This window comes from Saccoglossus kowalevskii, chromosome 10 (genome assembly GCF_978046115.1).
Source record: "Saccoglossus kowalevskii chromosome 10, keSacKowa6.1, whole genome shotgun sequence".
NCBI classification, from domain to species: domain Eukaryota; kingdom Metazoa; phylum Hemichordata; class Enteropneusta; family Harrimaniidae; genus Saccoglossus; species Saccoglossus kowalevskii.
This window is the reverse complement of record NC_140650.1, coordinates 20,333,253-20,354,128: the sequence shown is the minus strand read 5'-3', so window position 1 is coordinate 20,354,128 and position 20,876 is coordinate 20,333,253.

Below are 20,876 nucleotides of genomic sequence, written 5' to 3'. Positions count from 1 at the left end.
CAAGTTTATGCAGAATGTGTAATTAATATGCATGGATTTCAACCCCAATATAATCAGGTATGTGGATTAGCCAAGAGTATATATGTACCAAGTTTCATTTAAATTTGATGGGTGGTACTGGAGATATATGTGAAAAACCTTATAAATTGGTTAATTTATGCTAGTATTTAACCCTAAACTAAACATTATATGGCTTATCTCAGATGATGTGTGTTGAGATATCACTGTGCGATTGGAACTAGGTATTGGGCATAACCATCATTTAACTATATGGTAAGAACTCCCAGGGTTGATGCGTAACTATTATGTGCGTTCAACACAGTAGCTATTGAAACGTCTTCTCATATATGTAAATGCCAAAGTTGTAGTCAGGATCTTGTACATGCATAAGGAAAGTTCACACCAACTTGACAATCATTTACAATAGTTTAACTTTCATAAAAATTCTCACGTCTTAGTACTTTGGTCTGGAATTGGTATTCTAATCTGTATAGGATATGAATGAACTAAAACTTGTTTTTTTTTAAATACATGTAAAATGTGTGACGGTTTTTTCTATCTGCATGGAAATAAAAACATAAAAAGATGAAGTTGTAAAAATAACTAAGTGTAAGTAGATTATATCTTCTAACCCAGATAAGACTACGAAAACTATATTCTTCAATATTCTCAATATTTCTTTCGCGATCACGCTAGTTTTCGCGATCACGCTAAAAAGGCCAAATAGACAATTAATTATATTTATTTTTGTAAAACAAAACTTTGCCAGTCTAAATCCAGTACTGTGGGGTGCCGACGGGGGGAGGGCTACCACTTTGGCATCGAAAATCGGTAGTGTTGAACTACCTAATGATTCCGCGTTGAATGAAATCTGAATTGAACTTGGGTTTATTGGATGCACTCTGCATTCTGAATATATCAAAGTGCGGAACTACACGTATACTGGTATAGTGAAGTCATTTTCTTGTTTGTATTTGAGTGGGTTTTAAGCCCGGCTTTTGTATGTGTTTTTTTTTTTTGTGAACAAAATTTTTACACGGAAAACTGGAAAATATAGTCTCTCAAACATTACATAAAAATAGAGTTATTCTGCTACGAGTTTCATCGGGACTAGAATATCAACAATGTTGTGTTACTTTAGGACATAAAATACACCCCATAAATGCGGCACCTCCCCGTTAGTGTGTTATTCAGAGTTCCCCGAGCACTGCGTAAAGGCGGCGTTGTAAACGCCAGTACAATTCCAGTTCCACTAACACTACAAGTAACCCTGCTGTGGCAGCCATTATACATACTGATTGAAACAACATTCAGTCAGCGGTATGTTTGTATCATAAATATAGGAAGACAAACATATCATACGGGTAGATGAATGAAACGCCCCACTGTGGCAGCCATTGTTGATTCTCCTCAACAACATCCTGTATACGGGTCTTTCATTGTTGAAATACATGCGGCTGATAAAATACCGGAAAAACGATAAAAATGTAAATGAATTATTGTTGTATTATTAAACTACTACTGTAACAAAGTTTATTTGTCTCTCATCAATTGTGTCAATATTATTGTATTTTTGTTTTGTTTTACAGCATCACTAATGTGAAATAAGTGATTTGACACATTCACAGTTTTTTTTATGTCTTTTCCCAGTTAGACAATTAATGCGAATTATTCCGTAGTTCAAGTGTCGGGTGAAACATGAAACAAGTATTGTTGAATTAGTTAAATGATTCAGCTTTTCTTTAAATGCCAACAATATTCAAAATATTAGAAATTAGGTACATTGTAATTGCCCATCATAATCTCGCGTTCATGATGCAAGTTTCGAGTTCATTCAATGTGGTGAAGTTGTGGGTTGTGGTACACACGTTCAATTTTCGTGCAACAAAACACCGTATTTTAAGCACGTCCAGTACGTTGCAATGAACCCATATCGAATACAGCACACCAGGACAACCACTGCGTTTGTATCACACCTTTTTAAAAACAATTTCATCATAATGATAATTATGAATATTCTACCAACATGTCGGTGGTACTTTAAATTCTACTTGCGGTTGATTACAGAAAAAGCTAAGAATCCCAACAAAATTATCAGCTACATTTCAGACCACTCAAATAATGATTGGTGGTCTGACGGAGATTTATCCAATCATAATGACGATTAATGGATATATCATATTTAGGGGATGGTGACACTTTGTAATAAAAGAGAATTACAATAATGTTGACATAGCTGTGGAATTACACAAACATACTTAGTAGTTGTGTGTATAACGACTATTTAACCACAACCTTCAAATAAACAATGAACAAAGCTTTAAAACAAATAAAACCATGTAACCAGTCTTTTACACAGTTTAGCACAACTTTATTGATTTATGATGTTTCCGATTCCAAACTTTATTTTCATCACGTCACAGACGTAACTTGATTAAAATAAATGGATTTTGATCAGTAAAATAAAGTTGCATAATTTACAATGACATATGGCTTGGAACACCACGTGACACATCACTTCTGAGCTACGTTACTTTTACATTTATAGTTTTTTTTTGTTTTTTTTTAATATTTTGTAATAATATCCCTGCAGCTAAATGATGTAACTAAACTATGTTGAACTAATATCTCGGAATAAATTTTGCTTTATTCAGAACTAAATGCCTTTTATACATAACTGACGTCTCTGATTGTACATTTATTTGGGAGTCACATCACTATAACATATCGATGTGCGACATTCTGTACATTTATTTGGGAATCACATCACTATAACATATCGATGTGCGACATTCTGTACATTTATTTGAGAATCACATCACTATAACATATCGATGTGCGACATTCTGTATCATAAAAAGACGTACTTGATTCAAGACGTAATTCATGAAGTAGCATTGTTGCAATCGACAATGAGATGAATATTGACGTTGTTGATTGTTATAAACGTAACTACGCGTATTGACTGAAAGACCTCCCTATAACACCGATAATCACCAGATAACGTGATTTGTTAACAAAAGCTAGTCGCGTGGCACCGATTTGAGGTGTGAATGAACGGTATGTTTGCCGGATTCCTATGACTCCATGGGCGTGGTTGTCGGGATGTCGTTCCGTGCACGAAGGATCAGTCTGTACACCGAAGACTTCATAAACAAAGTAGGTTGTGTATCGGGCCATATCATGCACTTGCCAACTTGGGGATAAATATATTGGGCGAATATTCATATTATCTAAATTCTGGCAACTGTAAATGTAGTAACTAACTTTTATTCGTATTTAGGCCTCTGTCCCATGTACGCAAATAATAATAAATCATTACATTTCTGTCATAGGTTTGAAAATAAAGTATAAAAGACTTAAATTACATTTTCTCTTTAATTTTAAATACATGAAAACAAAATAAAGCAACACTTTCAATATCAGTCGTGCAAAATCCTGCAAGGTGTTTGCTGCATGGTCCTGGAGAGACTGGGGGAGAAATGTTTGCCTGAATGTGTTGAGTTTGGAGCATTTTAGAAGAAAATGGAACTCGTCTTCAATTTCAGACAAACATAGATCGCAAATTTTACACTCTCTGGCGATTCCTCTGTGTTTACCGACTTCTATAGCTAGGGGTGATCTGAACACCTTAAACGGGCATATGCTCTACGAAGTTTTGTGTTGACTGACAGCTTTAAGTACATTTCTCTGTCAAAGTTAAATTTAAATTGTCGATAATGATTTGTTTTCTCCGCCGTACATATATCAGAGTACCAAATTCTTTTGCCTTCATTTTGCGCACGGCTTTTGAACTCAAGTAGAACATTTTCACTGTTTTCAACGCCTTGATTTTTCCAGACTGTGCCAAAGCCTAAATTGTCTAATAGGAGCATTATTTCAGTAGCTCAGGTGCGTTTGCCTTGATTGTGCATATTTAAAAGCATTTTATAAGCTTTATTTGGCAGACGCTCGTCCCCTAATCTGGTAACCCTAAGCCAGTATTTAATGCAGCGTGTTGAGTAATAGCAAAATAATGGAAGTCGTCCGCAGTCTCCCAAAACCATACTTGAAGATGTGGTTCTTGCTAATCCTAAATATCTTTTACAATATTCTGTGTGGATACTTTCATATGTCTTGAAACCCCAAATTTCGCTGCCATATGTAATTAACGGAAAGATCATAACATCAAATAATTTGAAATACATATCTACTGGCAGAGCTTCGATATGTTTGAAACATTTTCGGACGCAGATAATTGTTTTGTTGTGACTTGCCAAGAGCACTTGCAGGACATAATTAATCCCAAATATTCATATGATCCCACGGTCTGAATAAGTTCGTTTCCAAAATACCACATTTCATTTTTGCTTAAATGCCCACCATTTCGGTGAACCACTATTTTTGTCTTCGACAGGTTCACGGTCATTTTCCACTTAATGGTAAATTCATGCAGGACATTGATAATACGTTTTAAATTTATAACTGTTACAGTATTTGCCATAAAAACAATATCGTCATTGTACAAAAGATTATACAGTTCAAACATGTCATTTGGTAACAACTGTATACCCCTGAGCCCCGAATCACATAAGCTTGATTCTATTTTATTTATAAAAAACGAAAATACAATGGGACTAATTAGACACCCTTGTCGGACACCCCTCTCAAGTTGAAAGTAATCCGATGTAGACCCTCCAATCCTAACATAAGATTTAACATCGCTATATATACTTTGCAAAATATTGTACATTTTCCCATTGATAGCGTCTAAACTCAGCCTATACATTAGGCAATTTCTTTCAACGGAGTCAAAGGCTTTTTGAAAGTCGACATATAAGCAATACAACCTCCCACCTCTTCGTGATAGGTACCTATGAATAATTGCTGATAGAGTGAACACGTGATCAATAGTGCTGTACCCCTCCCTGAAACCCGCCTGTACCTCGGGAATTGTGTTATATTCATTTGCCCAAGCTTTTAGACGTTGGTTTAGAATACCAGTGAATATTTTACTAATCACACTTAGAAGGCTGATTGCTCTGTAATTGTTTGGGTCACGAGTGTTGTTCTTTTTGTAAACTGGAACTATAACACCTCTGGACCACCCCTGTGTTAAATATACTATTGAAGAGAGTTTGGATTAGAGGGACGGTTAAGTCACATGAATATTTCAAAAATCTGGAATAATCATATCAGGGCCAGCGGATTTAAAATTTCACTTTGTGAAATTGGAGCATTCAGTAATAAATTTGGATTATCATTATCATCGTTGGTATCGCTAAACTTTGTTTTGTACAGATTTTTAAAGTAGTTTGCCCATTCACCAATCTCCAACTGATTTGGAGTGAAGGCGTGACGTTTTTGTTTTTTCATAACAGTCCAGAGCCATTTATCATCAGAAATTTTTCTCAATTCGTCTTGAATATAAATGTCGTAATTATTTTTCTTAAATTTGATGAGATTCTCATAATCTTGTTTTGTATCCTTGTACAATGCCAAATCATGATTTGTACCACTTTTTCGAAAGCGCCGAAGGCTAATCAATTTGCATGTTTTTGCATTACGACATTCCTGGTCAAACCAGGGTTTATTGCTGCGTTTTGGTTGTGTATTTGATTTATTGTAGTAGAGTGGAGCATATCCTCCCCGGCCGAATTCAAAATTTCAGTAAAACACTGTATAATTTTATTAATGTTGTCAATGCCAATTTCTTGGTTGGTTAGATTTATTATGTCATCAGCTCTACCCCAAATTTTTGCACGGAAAGTTTGAAACCTATCGTCACTCCAAATATACTTATTAATAATTATCTTTTTATTATTAAATGCTTCCTTGCTTTTTAATGGTACCGCATTTACTTCTACGGTGTAGCACAATGGAAAATGGTCAGATTCTACCCGAACGGGGATTTCCAAATTATTCACCATTTCAAATAGATCTAGCGAGACAATGTCATAATCAACCACACTTCTACCGTCGTTTGCAACACATGTAAAATCACCAACAGGCACATCTGTTCTGCCATTAATAGTGACTAGAGATAACACTTTACACATTGATAATAGTGACTAGAGATAACACTTTACACATTGATAATAGTGCCAAGCCAAAATTGTTAATTTTAGTGTCACGAGAAACACGTGGTATATCAAAATTTACTTCAGTATATGCTATATCGAGGCCCACGCCATGGCGTGTGTCATCGTATTGCAGATAATCTGGGTCAGATGCAGTTCTAGCATTCAAGTCTCCGCTAATTATAATGTTAATTTCTTCCTCATTGTATGCTGACATAACATCAACCAATGTGTCTCGAGGGACACAATGCCATTTGATTCGTCACCATGGTTATAGTATGACGCGCCCTCTGGCGGAATGTAAACAACGAAAAGAAGAATATCTTTGACTAAATTAAAGAATTGTTTATCAAGGAATAGGCACACGCTGCCTCTAACGTGATTTGCTAGTCTTGTAACACCTTTCGAGTGTTTCTTTTTTACATAAACAGAAATTCCCCCACTTGCCCTTCCTCGATTGTTCCTTTTCTCCGCAGGACAATCGTACACATCATAGTCAGGCCATATGTCAAGCGTGGACGTATTTCCCTTTGTACACCAGGTTTCTAACAAGCCAAATATATCATAGCCAGAACAAAATGAGATAAAGTCACCTGAATTAATTTTCGTCGCCAGTCCGTGTACATTCCATGACATGAGTTTGATAGTAGAACAGTGGATATTTGCCGGTGAGCTTTGACCGGACCTTTATTTCGCTTGGCATTCTCGCACTTGATTAGTTATTTCGTCGTATTCGTATCTGCACCTCCTACCATCTGGATATTTAACAGCCAGTTTGTCGTAATTTACATATGCCTTGATTGCACCGTCTTCATGTCGTAGTGATTTCCTAAAGGCGAATAGTTGCTTTCTTTTGAATCAAATATGGCGCGAGAAATCTTCATCTATAAAAATGCCCGTTCCCTGCAATCGCGATGCATTTTTGAGGATTTTTTCTTTATCTTTATAGTTGCTTAACGTTGCGATTATGTGACTGGAACCATTAACTGTTGGACCGTTTCCGATACGATGGGCTCGTTCAAAAGAAATATTTTCTGCGATGTCTAGTTTCTCTTTAATTAAGGCCTTTATAATGGCTTCCGTTTCTTCCCACCACTCAGATTGGGAGTGTTGGGCGACTCCTTTGAACACAAGGTTGTTTCTTCGTAGCCGATTTTCATGATCGTCATTTTCGTTTCGTAGCATTTTCATCTCTACTCTCAGTTCCCTTATTTCCCGTGTCATATCGTCCCCTATAGATGGCCGGTCATTTTTGGCCGAACTAGCTCCATTTATTTCGGTTTTAAAATCGTCAAATTCCTCCCTCAACATCGATACGTCATCCTCCAAGTTATTCATTCGTTGTTCAACCTTGTCAAATCTACTATTAAGTGATCGAGTTTCCGACAAAAGAAGCTGGAGCTGCTCAGTAATCGATTTGTTCATTTCTCTGATATCGTCCTTTGTTGCAAATTCAGAACTAAGTTTAGTAGTATCCTTACCATCCTTCGTAGACGATGAATGAGTTTCAGGTCCAGGGTTTCTCTCCACGTTCCCGATTACAAGTAACTTGAACAAACAGATTTTCACGGCTAGTGAGGCCTGGCCCGTCTTTGTTAGATATTAAATGTAGTAGAAGAAATGTGTTTAGCTTTCAGAACAATTTGCCTGGTAGCAATTAAACAAAAATCGAAATACGTGTATGTGATTGCAGATTACATCGAATAAAGAAAGTTTAATGTCAATATGTTGTCAAGCCATTTTTTAAATTTACGAAACATTTGTAAACTATGCTGATAATATATTATGTATGTTAAAGGTTGACTCAATAAAACTTATATTAAGTTATTTCCGATTTCTAAAAGTAATTTTCTTAGCATTCATTTGAGAAATGCAGTCTTATTAGCATGATCACGTGTTGCATGATGTCGCCAACAACAGGCACCCTGAAAGAGTTTATCTGGCTATATCCCCACACAAAATGAAAAAGAACAATATCGACCCTCTCTTTGAAACAAAACAAAACATGGATCTGCTCCTGTGTCAGCAAAGACAGTACTTGATGGTAGACAAAACTAAGAAAACTTACAAGAGGTCACTTGTTCATTGTTATAAATGTAACTACCGACCTAAAGACCCCCACATTGACCGATAATCACCTAATAACGACCAGATAACGTGATTTTTTAACAATAGTTAGTCGCGTGGCACCGATTCGAAGTGTAAATGAACGGTATGTTCCCATGATTCTATGCGCTTGGTTGCCAGGACGTTGTCCCATACACGGAGGAGCAGTCTGCAGAACATTGTAGGGTTTTCATGACGTCATTAAAACCTACTATATGACATTTGCGTCGAATTTAATTAAAAGTAGTATTAATCTGCTGTGCGTGTTGGTGATAATATTATAATTGAAGATATATTCAATGGTCCCGACCCAACTCTCACCCCCAGTACATGTATAACCTTATTTCGTCACGTGATTTTCTAATATAATGTACACCACGATAGTGGATTATGGGTATTGTGACGTAAAACATTGCAAGACCCTAAGCCTAACCCTTGACATCTTCGCTTGTGATAAAGAGCTGTGTGTGAACGCACAGTAATCGGGAGACAAACGCATAAAACATCCGGGTCGATGAAAAGCGCACTTCCCCGCTGTGGCAGCCATTGTTGATTCTCCTCAACAACTCCCTGCATACGGGTCTCTCTTCATTGTTGAAATGCGTGGGGCTGATAAAATACCGAAAAACGATAAAAACGTAAATGAATTATTGTTGTATTTATCAATTGTATTAAACTACTACAAGGTTTATTTGTCTCATCAATTGTGTCAATATTATTGTTTTGTTTTGTTTTACAGCATTATATTAAATGTGAATATAGCTGATTTGACACATTCACGGTTCTTTATGTCTGGTGCAAGTTACATACTCTGACATTTAATACTTTAATTCGTGGTGCCAATGTCGGGTGAATTGTCGACGTACGGCACACACAAGCATGTATTGATGAATTAGTTAAAGCGCGGTGGTCGTCACGCAGCGCGTGTTCGAATTTCATGTAAATAAACAATGTATTTTACACGCATTGTATACGTCGCCTTGAGTCCCATATCGAACAGGACGCGGCACGACGACTACCGCCCTTTAAACGATTCCATGTTTTTGAAAAATTTCACAAAATTGAAATTTAGGTAACTTGAATTTCCCATTCATGCAAATTTCGGTGAAGTTGTGCGTTCGAATTTCGTGTAACCAAACACTACAATTCACACTTGCGTACGTCGCAAAGACTCCCATAACGGATGCGATTTTTGGGATAGCTAAATTATCATCGGTATATTTTGATGAATGATAAACACAATTAGCGTTAAAATTATTAAATGGTATTTTTGTGTGGTAATTAATATTTGTATTTCATGAGTTCGTATTCAGTGCCAATATATTCGGATAAGTGTAATATCGAGGGGTTAAAATTGGGTACTAAATCTGTGGCGCGATCGCTATAATGAACCAGTGAATTTTTAATTATGATATTATTGCAAACACGCACATCGGATTAATAATAATGATATTACATGTAATTAAATTCGATGCAAATGTCGTATAGTAGGTTTTACTCAACGTTAATTGGCGGAGAATGTTGCCATATACATGCAACGTTATGAAAACCCGACAGTGTTCACGGAGCAACGTCCCGGCAACTACTAGTACATCTTATAATCACAGGAATCCGGCAAACCCCAGAATACTATATGTATAGAAGTCTGTCGGTAAACATCAGTAGTCCGTTCATTCACACTTCAAATCGGTGCCACGCGACTAGATTTTGTTAGCAAACCATTTTATCTGGTCATTATTAGATGATTATCTTTCTGTATTGGGGTCTTTAGATCAATATTTACATTTATAACAATGAACGTGCCACCTCATCGTAGGTTTTTATGAAATCAAATACCGTTTTGCTGACACAAGACCAGTTCGTCCATGATTTTGTCACAATATTCGTTTCCCTTAAAGAAGGGTCTGTACAGAATGCGTGCTATGCATCACATAAAGACGTTGTCAGGCCACTTATAGGTTTGCACTCAGACTAGTAATACAATTTACTAGTCTGAGGTTTGCAGAAGACTGTATTTCCCAAATCACTTTGTATGATGGAAACTCGACAGTTTTCTTGGTATGTGTAGTCAAGGAAATGTAGAACTGTCAACGTAGTATGTTCTCCAGTTCTCAGTTTTATACTAGGACCGTAAAAACAAAAACAATGCACCGGAAGTGATACTTATCACATAGTGTTCTGTCGCACACGTTCCGAGTTACGTCTATGACATGTAAGTGAATGCGACTGAAATTACGTTTGAAATTGGAAACATAACTTGATATTGGTGTTTTACTGAGTTAACTTTTAGCATAATACATTTACATAGTTTTAAAAATGTTTTGTATATTTAAAAAAATGGATCGACATAATATTTGCATACATGATAAGTACCCGGTAGCGATAAGTTAGTTTTCCAATAATGTTTCTTTTTTTTTTTTTCATGAAAATCTAACATCTAAATTGCAAAGCAGTGTGAGAGTTTATTTGCTTTCCACTGATCATTTTGTTCAGCCACTGCAGCATCAAAAGAAATACAGTGAACCGACTGGTATTTGCTTTGTCTGTTCTTAGTTCAAGAAACTGACTGCTATGTTTACTTGTCATATAAATTATGTCAAATTATGTCCTTTTATCACAAGCCACCAAGTGTATAAATCCCTGATTCACATCTCAATGTCTCGTGCCTCATTAGGGGAAACTGACTTCATTTCATAGCGCTGGGTAGTGGATGTGCGTGGTTCCCGACAGACAACTGTTGACAAATGTTTGCCACCCTATAAATACGGAAAACACTAACTGTTGAAATAAACACTTTTTAAATCACTAAATATCAGACAAAACCTACATTAAACAGAGGAGTATATACCGTAAGTCACGATGTCTGCAATGTTTGCGTAATTTATAAATATTCTCATAATATATTTTATTAGTGGGTCAGCGGTTCCGATTGAATTGATTCCCATGTGTATGCCCTATACAGTCTATGGATTGAACCATATTCAAATACTGGACATGTATTTTGAAACATTTGAAAGAACTGTGTATCAAAAAGCAGCGAGTGTTTGATTAAAAGGAAACCAAGTAATCAAATGTGTATTGGTTAGCCCTGGTCTGAGTAACCTGACAAACTATGAAGGATCCGAACACGGAGAAAACAAGAACTAAAGCTGTCTTGGTGTATATTATACTTTGACTTATATACACACATATTTTTGATAACTCATTCATGGTCAGAGAAAAAAAAAAAAAAGAGGCAGAATAAATCTGTACACTCTGATATCAAATAATTGTATATGCTGTCTCAACGACAAGACTTCGTAAACTGGATTGGATGTCTTGTAATTTCCTACTTTTGAATGTGTCGAAAACTGAATTTGTGTGCATGGCGTCTCGGAGATTCTCACAAGACTCGTGTCCTTTGTCTAGTATCGCAATTGGTGAAGAATTGGTTAGTGCTTCGTCAAGTGCTAGAAACTTAGGTGTCTTGTTTGATTCGCAGCTATCTATGGAAACACACATTTCTACTATTTGTAGATCTGGATATTCCCATCTAAGAAATATTAATCGTATTCGTAAATCATTATCCCAATCTGATACTGAAAAGTTGGTACATGCTTTCATATCTTCTCGCTTAGACAGCTGTAATTCATTATTGTCTGGTCTCCCTGTAACTAAGATAAAACCTCTTATTCGTGTACAAAATGCAGCAGCCCGCCTTGTCACTCGTGCTCGAAAATATGACCACATTACAGACATTTTTATTAAACTTCATTGGTTACCAGTTGTACAAAGAATCAATTTCAAATTACTTTTACTAGTGTATAAATCTTTGTATGGTTTTGCCCCAAATTATCTATGTGAATTAATCGAATTTTATGTACCGAGTCGTAGTTTAAGATCTGAATCGAAGTTTCTTATTAAAACTCGTCAGATGTGTAGTAAAAAGTCCAAGGTGTTATACAAAGACCGTGCTTTTGAAAATTTAGGTCCTAAACTTTTTAATGAATTACCTCTGTCTGTTCGTTCTAGTCCTTCAGTAGACATTTTTAAATCCAGACTGAAAACGCACTTATTTAAATGTGCTTTTAATATTTGACTGATTGTTTATTGTATCAGCGCCTTTGATCTTCATATGTTGGAATTGTTGCGCTTAATTAAATAGAGTTATTATTATTATTATTATTATTATTATTATTATTAAACTGGAATCTCCCATGCAAGAAGTTGCCTTTTGTAGATATTGGTATACTTTGTAATGATCATGGCATGTGGTTGATGTTGTGTGTGCATATTAATCACCATCCACGTCGAATCGTCTGGCGTATCCTTGTTGATAAATAAAACCAAGTCTACATCTTGAAACTTAGAGTGTTTGGGAACTAAGCCATGCTGATAAAGAGTCGTGGTTTCAGACAGATACACGTTTTACTTAATTCGTGCGAATGCGAATTCTCGTATTTTGCTTCAGTTTGCATCAACTGAAAACTTTCGGAATAGGCGCTATAAAAGAAAAACACACGTTCAAACTGCGCAATGACAGTCTTAATGATTTTACTCTTATCCCTCGAGCGTAACGGAGTCCCCTCTCGGAATATTACGAGTAACTACTAGGTAGAATTAACAGGGAAGGAGTGACTGTTGAAGTACAACAGGATTAAATCTCGTGACAAAATTTAGACAAAACGGGAATCGATGTTTTTAAGCGCTGGCGCGTGCCATAAAGCTTTTGTTTATTGTAACAAATATAAACTAGGAAACAAAGAGTTGTACATTTCATTGTTATTGTGATCCTGAACAAAAATAAAAGCCTTTGCACTCGCTAATTAGCGGCATATCAATGTGATCTTCCGCATGCAAGGAAACCTGCAATCGACATGAACATCTATGGCTCCATCTTCTAACGTTATGGTTTCATCATTAGTTAGTATGAGTAAAATATAGTGTCGGTAAAATCAAATGTAACTCTGCCCATCCATTCAATTATTAGGGAACACAATGTACGACGAATTGTTGTAATTATGGTAAATTTTAATTTGCTCTAACTTGCGTGTCTAACTCCTTCATATTTACAAATAGATAAATTATATAAAGACAAAAGGAAGAAGTCGAGTTATCGAAACACTTTTTTACGTAATGGGTCTTAATAAAGTACTTTTCCAGTTTCGCTTCTCATTTCACCAAGATTTTCCACATCGATATCGTGTCCTTTTATAATTATAGCCCAAGCCAAACAACTTTCAAAGTATGTAATAGCTGTTCGACTCTTGTTCATTGTATTATATTGAATTCGTTTTGATATTTCAGTTAAATTTCATTATAACGATTTACTAAAGAAACAACATCTTACTCAATGCTATGCTGCTCATATGTCTACGACAGTTGGGTTAAACCGCTACACTAGTGACGAGTGATAATTTTGTCTCCCTATCGAGATGGAGAGATTTGTCACGTCAACAAATCGTCACGATGGCGTCCGAAGTATATGCGTAATTAACGTCACTTTTAATTCAAGTTGGCGGTGAATGTGGTCCGACACGCAACGTCACGAACACTTAGTACGGAGCGACTTCTCGGCGACCACGCCCATGGTGTTACAGGAATCCGGCAAACACACCACACATTCACACTTCAAATCGATGCCACGCGAGTAGCTTTTGTAAAAAAGTCACATTATCTGGTCTTTGTTAGATGGTTATCGGTTTTATAGGGGATCCTTCTTACGTTTGTAGAAATGAACAGCGCTGTCAGCCATTTAAGACGATCGGAACAATGCTACGCCATGGGAGATGGGAGAAGTCTAGATGATGCATTAAATCATATAGTCTATAAAGTTTACATTTTGGCGGTTGTTGCAAAGGTCTTGTACATGATTGGACAAAGATGTTTATTGACCAAAATTAACGCTATGTGATTGGTTGGATGATTTGCAGTCAGAATCTGAAATCGATATCAAGCTCAGCGAGTTTTATTTCCGATAAAACATAAACCTTAAATCGTATATGATGTAAACAACGTGAAAGAACAAAACCATATTTTGAATAACCGAGTCCCCTCTCACATTACTGGTATGAGTAAAACAGTTTTCATGATACTAGTAAAATAACAGGGTTGGAATAATTGTTAAGATACGAACACGATTGAAAGTCGCATGGGACCCACATCAAACACGTCACAGAGCTTCGACTGTGGTGCTTTCAAATGTATGAATATTCATAATCAGTCTTTTTCAGCAATACTCGGTGTATATTTTGTGAGTTTAGTAGAAGTTGCAAAGAACTTGAAAACGATGTGAGCGGCTTGGTTCAGACTGAGACAAATAATGTCTGAGGTTCGGATTAGCATACAAACTGCGGTGGCCATCTTGCCCCTTTTTATAGTATCGGCTCCCCTTTAAAACGCTGACGCGTGCCAAAGAGCAATTGTTTATTGTAGAGTTAACAAATATAAACTAGTAAACAAACACGTAAAAACATTGATTGTACATTTCATTGTTAGTGTGTTCCTAAACAAAAACAAAGGCTTTTGTACTTGATAATTAGTGGCGTATCAATGTGATCTCCCGCACGCGAGGAGACCTTGCATCAACATGAACACCTATGGCTCCATAGGAAGATGTAGTCGTCATGGTTACACCATTAGGTTTAATACGAGAGTAGCTCTATCTATCCATTATTAGAGAATATAATTTACGATGGGTTGTTGTACTTATGATAAATAATGGTCAAGTCAAAATCTTCATCACTATCCCGATTTAAATAATTTTCAAGAGTTTCTGGTTGATAAACAATGTGGACTACATAATAAAACAACCCAAATAACAGTAAAAACAATAACAAAAATTGCCTTTGAGACTTTACACTAACTTAAAGCGCATTCATATTCACAAGTCGTTACATTACGAAGAAGGTAGCTAAGAATGAAGAAATTCTTTCTCCAGCTTCAATTTCATTTCACCATGATTCGTTATTGGGTCAACCAATCAACTTCAAGTCATATCATCTCCAACCCACGTGACGATGGAGAAATGGCGTTGTGTATTATATTGCTTACGGTACACGGTCAGTGATCGCCTACTCGGGAACTAGAGATGACAATTTGGATAATTTAAAAAAAAAAAAAAAAATTTTATTTGATAATGGAATGTTGCATTGAAATTATCAAATCCACTCGAATTCACCAAACTACATATAAAAACAAACCACTTCCAAATGTATTTCTATGGAAACCTCATATTTAGGTTCCTCGTATGTTCATTAAACTTTCCTAAAACTTGTTGGGCTTGCACATTTCAGTAAAACTCAGTGTTTTAATATGCCAGGCGAAACTATATAAATCCCCAAAGAAGTTACCGAACGAAAACCAAAATTAGACAGTACAACTGACATAAAGATACGTTATCACACTGGTATTTAGCATTGATTCCTGATAAACAACATTGTGTCAGAATTTTAACAAGTTCGAACCCCGAATGCAGATAATTGTCGCCCTGAATAATTTCGATGTTAAAACACAGTTACTGAATAGCCATGACAAGTTGACAAAATACGTCCCGGGAAATAGTGGTTCTTTCTTAGCCTTGTTTTGCAGACTTGTGGCGTTGGGTTACCGTTCGAAGTAAAGAAGTGAACGATGGACTAAAAAATTGTTAAAGGGCGGCAGTCGTCGTGCCGCGCCCTGTTCGATATGGGACTCATAGCGACGTATACAACGCGTGTAAAATACATTGTTTAATTACATGAAATTCGAACACGCGCTGCGCGACGACCACCGCGCGTCAAATGGAGTAAATAAAACATAGAAATAAAAATTGTAATATATTATCGAAATATAAATAGTAGACATTTCACTTTTAATTATAATTTTAATCATAAAGGTAATTGGCGATGATCGTGATACTGCGTCATGAAAACCCTACAGTGTTTGTGATTCTGTGGGAGCAACGTCCCGGCAACCACACCGAGAAAACCGGCAAACATACCGTTCATTCACACTTCAAATCGGTGCCACGTGACTAGCTTTTGTTAACAAATCACGTTATCTAGTCATTATTAGGTGATTATCGATCTGAATGCGAGTCCTTAGATCAATAGTTATCGCACAATGATTGAGACAGAACAATATTCTTGTTACGAAAACCAGTTTTCCCTCCAAAATACTCTTTTGAGACAGAAAAATTCTGAAACTTTGCTAAATTATTCTGCTGACTGCCAAACTCCAAGAACATAAGGGTACGAGAACTATTCCTTTAATCATCCCGGTTACTATTATTTGACTTCTGTCATTTATTTTATGGAACCGTTTACTCAACAAAACATCCAATAATTCTAGTACTTTTGTCATTTTCATAAATTTGACGAATTGGACCGGACAGTTCCAATTCTTAACCAGGATGATAATATTACAATATTTAATGCACATCAACTGTAATATAAGTCACATTTTATAAACAAAAACATCAATGAATATGTGTCTCTCACATAATTATGCTGTAATACTATATACCCACATTTTAACAGCCTAGACCACGTAAGTTAATCTTGCTTAAATGAGCAGATAACCATGGAAAGAAGGCCATGCGGCAATTGGCCTAAGCTACCCTCTATAAATTAAAAAATGGAGTCTTATGCGACATGTTGATATGTTTTCATCTACTATTGTGTACGTGACTTTGTTTCTTACACGTAACCAGCAATATGCTCAGCTAGTACTGCATTCAAATCTGATCTACTGACTTCCTAAAGCAACATTGCTTGCAACACAGTTGTATTTCAGCCTTTTTCGATATTGCTGGTTAGATGTTCGTAACAAATTCGCTGCCACAGTAATGTATTTCTGGGTGATTCAGGCCTGTCTTTTGAGTGGTATACCCGGACTTCTAGAAGCGACTGATGGAGCCGAGGAGGATCGAAACTGGCATTGTGATTAAAATGAAACCAACAGTTGATCACTACATAAAGATTCATAAAGATAATATACAGTTTCGTTTATCGAAGTATTACATTATTTCCTGTATTATCCACATTATCCCTGGCTTACGGTGGTTGTACCAGTGTGCCATCACGGGACTAGGTAGATCATTTTTGTATCAACCACTGGCATATTACGAATCCGTGGATAATTGTGTTTATACACATGTTACAGGAACATATCGCTTGTAGTTTCGTTTTTTTTCTTTGTTTGTTTATAATTACATAGATAATATTGTTTATGGCTGTTCTCGCTTGAATGTTGCCGCTTAGTGTGGAAGAGGTGAAAGTCATTCTTGGTGGACTAAAGCGTGAATCGATACATATTGTATTTGGGGCGCCCTCATTGTTCGGCCTAGAGGGGAGTCAGCTCAAAAACAATTGAAACGTTTCCTGAAAGAACTAAAATATCGTAATTAATAGATATGACGTCACTATTATAATATGTTCTAATTCGCCACGAGTAATGGTCGTCGTCTTCTTATTGGTCAGTAATCATACAAGATTGCATAAAAAGACACGAACCAGAGTACAAATTTCAAACCAAGAAAGTCCTTCTTTCAAGTTGGTGATTGTTATACCCTCTGTCACCTCATACTTTCAAGTTCTCTGGTTTGTACTCACCATCAAGGCATGGACTGCTATGGAAAATACACCATACAGTCACCACCAGCGCTTTCTACGATGCACGGCCAAACCGCCATGTACAACAACCACACTCCGTACCAAGAGGTGTATTCCATGGCAAATTGCCGACCCTACTTGGACAGGGCGCAGTGCTCCTATAATTCGATCAGCTCAGATTTCGCGCAAGCCCATGACAGTGACGTATTCTCGGGGTAGGTGAATCATATGAGTTCGGTCCGTTTTAATTTTAAGGGGACAGTAGCTGCAACTTTTTTTCTGCAATATTGTTAATTTTTAACCTAAAATATTCCTCGGCACAATAATATGAATCATACACGTACTGTAGAACAAATGTAAAGTGTAGATGTAAAATATTAGAAAGATAATATGAGCGATGACTCGTAATGCCAAGCTGATAGTGTCGATACATTTTAAAATGAAAGCCGTACATTTCAATGAGAAAAACTGTATTTTTTTTTTGTAGGTACAGCGCCACGAACGATTCTTGCGAAAGTAACCAGCGTGATACAGTAGTTGACGGTCTAATGTCGCTGAAAACTGCCCGTACATGTCGTCACAATGTGACAGCTAGCTACAGTTCCCCGGATGGATCATTAGAGACAAGTAACCACGAACCAATAAGTGAATTCATGAAACAGGTAAATATAAACATCTTGTATATTCGGGAGAACGATTTTTTTTTTCTGGAGTAGAGCATCAATAAGATAAAGACACACAATATGGATATAACTACAACCCTGTTCTCAAAATAACCGAAAAATTGCAATCCCAACTTCAGGGAAGAAATGTCAATTCAATGCATATTTTATTGTAATGCTACAGTAATGTATTCCTTTTCTCATCATATCGATTTTAAAATTTGCAGAACAATGAAAATTGCCCATTATTATTATTATTATTATTATTATTATTATTATTATTATTATTATTATTATTATTATTATTATTATTATTATTATTATTATTATTATTTGTTTACAGAGTTGTTCCATCAGTAGCAGCTCCTCATTGCACCCCGAGTCGCCGGCTTGGGACCAATTAGCCATGGAGCTGACAGTGACGCCATACCCCTACCTCACCAGTGATTCTTTCTCCGTGCCATGGGAACGCCATTCAACCGTGCCCGGTGTCCATTTCTCAACTAGTCACTGTAACTATCTGGAAATGCCACTTTATTCGCAAGAGACTACGTATTGTAAAAACTCTGCTCCCAAATATTATAGGTAAGAGTGCATGTTTCTCCACAATATCCATGTTTTCTGCCACTTTGTACCAATTATGTCAGTTTTGTTTACATAGGATTACACAAGTTTTAGAATTTTGGGATAATTTTACTATTGTTTCCTGTGGTACAGACCATATCTGACTGTTTTCAAAAACTTAGTGCATTGGTATGAATTTGTAACTGATTTTAGAAAAAAAAAGCACTACTAAGAGTAGACCACTGTAAATCAAGTGTGCATGTCTAGGAAGCAGAAGTTCGAGTTCGAAGTTCGACATAACACTTATATTTATTCAGCCCACATGTGTTAACACCAATATCTTTTTTTTCTAAACAGGAGTGCATTCAACGGTGGTTCTGCAGCGGCATCCGTTGGTGGGTCCCATGTCACCAGCAACCGTCTGCTTGATTTTCATTCGCCAATGATGCGATCCGCACATTCGTCGTCCGTCCATCAACGCAAGAATCGATGTAACATCTGTGGTAAATGCTATGCCCGGCCCAGCACCCTGAGAACTCACATGCGAACACATTCTGGTGAGAGACCATTCAACTGCACTGTATGTAATAAGACGTTCGCCCAGGCCGCCAACTTAACGGCTCATATGAGAATTCATAGCGGCGAAAAGCCATATAGGTGCCCAATGTGCTACAGACGTTTTTCTCAGGTAGGTTCGATAACAAATCCTTCTTTTTTAATATACATGGTTATCAACAATATAAATATAATTTTTAATTTATTTATAACCACAAATATCTGGGATTAGACTGGAGCTGGATTGACCAAATTTCTTTTCTTCTCTCACAGGGTTCATCACTCACTACACACATGAGAACACATACAGGAGCCCGTCCGTACAAGTGTAACTACTGCGAGAAGTCCTTCGCTGATAGTTCAACGTTGACCAAACACAAGCGTGTACACACCGGTGAGAAACCGTACAAATGCAACAGATGCAACAACTCTTTCTCCCAGTCTGGAAACCTGAACCGCCACATGAAGTTACACGCAAGATAATGTACAAGGAAGTCTGGGTATATGGTGAAAATAAAATGTACATGTACTATTGACTTCCACGAAATGGAACTACACGTACTGTTAACGACTTTACTTCATATTATGAAGCCATGTATCACGGTGTATTTTGAAAACATTATTTCATTTTTCAGTGTGTTCTATATCCTGGCTTATTTTAATACATATTTGACGTTTTAAGCACAATATATTACTGTTTTTATGTAGATAGATGATTGAGTACAATATAAATTATATACATTATTACGGTAACCATAGTTTCCAGTCTTGGATCATGGTTCAAATTCATCCACGGTTCGTACTGGTCAAATAAAGCGATGCATGTATATTTAATTATTTCCAAACCCAGAGACGTTCGTGATATTTATGTAATTTATTAATGCTTGTTGTTTATTTAGACGTGTTTGTAATATTATATAAATAAATATTGAACGTATACCCTAGTACTATTTGGTGTTTCCGTTATTGGGCAATGTATGGAGGGATCTGAGTCCGAGAATAAACCACGCCTATAAATCGCGCCCTCTAGTGACGAATGGTTTATGTGACGTCACATGTACCCCATGTACATAGATCACTTTCCCAGAAGTAGCAGAACTGGGATGCAAAAATACTTCTGCTTTGTCATAGCTGAAAATACAAACATATCCGTTTGCTGATAGTCAATAGGGAATGGATTCTTATTTTTGTGCCCTCGATTGGCACACCCAGAAGCACAAAATCACACGTGCAAAACGGTATGTGCGCGCATGCGTATCTTCGACGGTCTGTCTTCGACTTCTGTGAATTTGGTCTATGTGAAAACAATCACTCTGTGGTGAACACATCTAGAATATAGTAACATCTCTCAAAACACA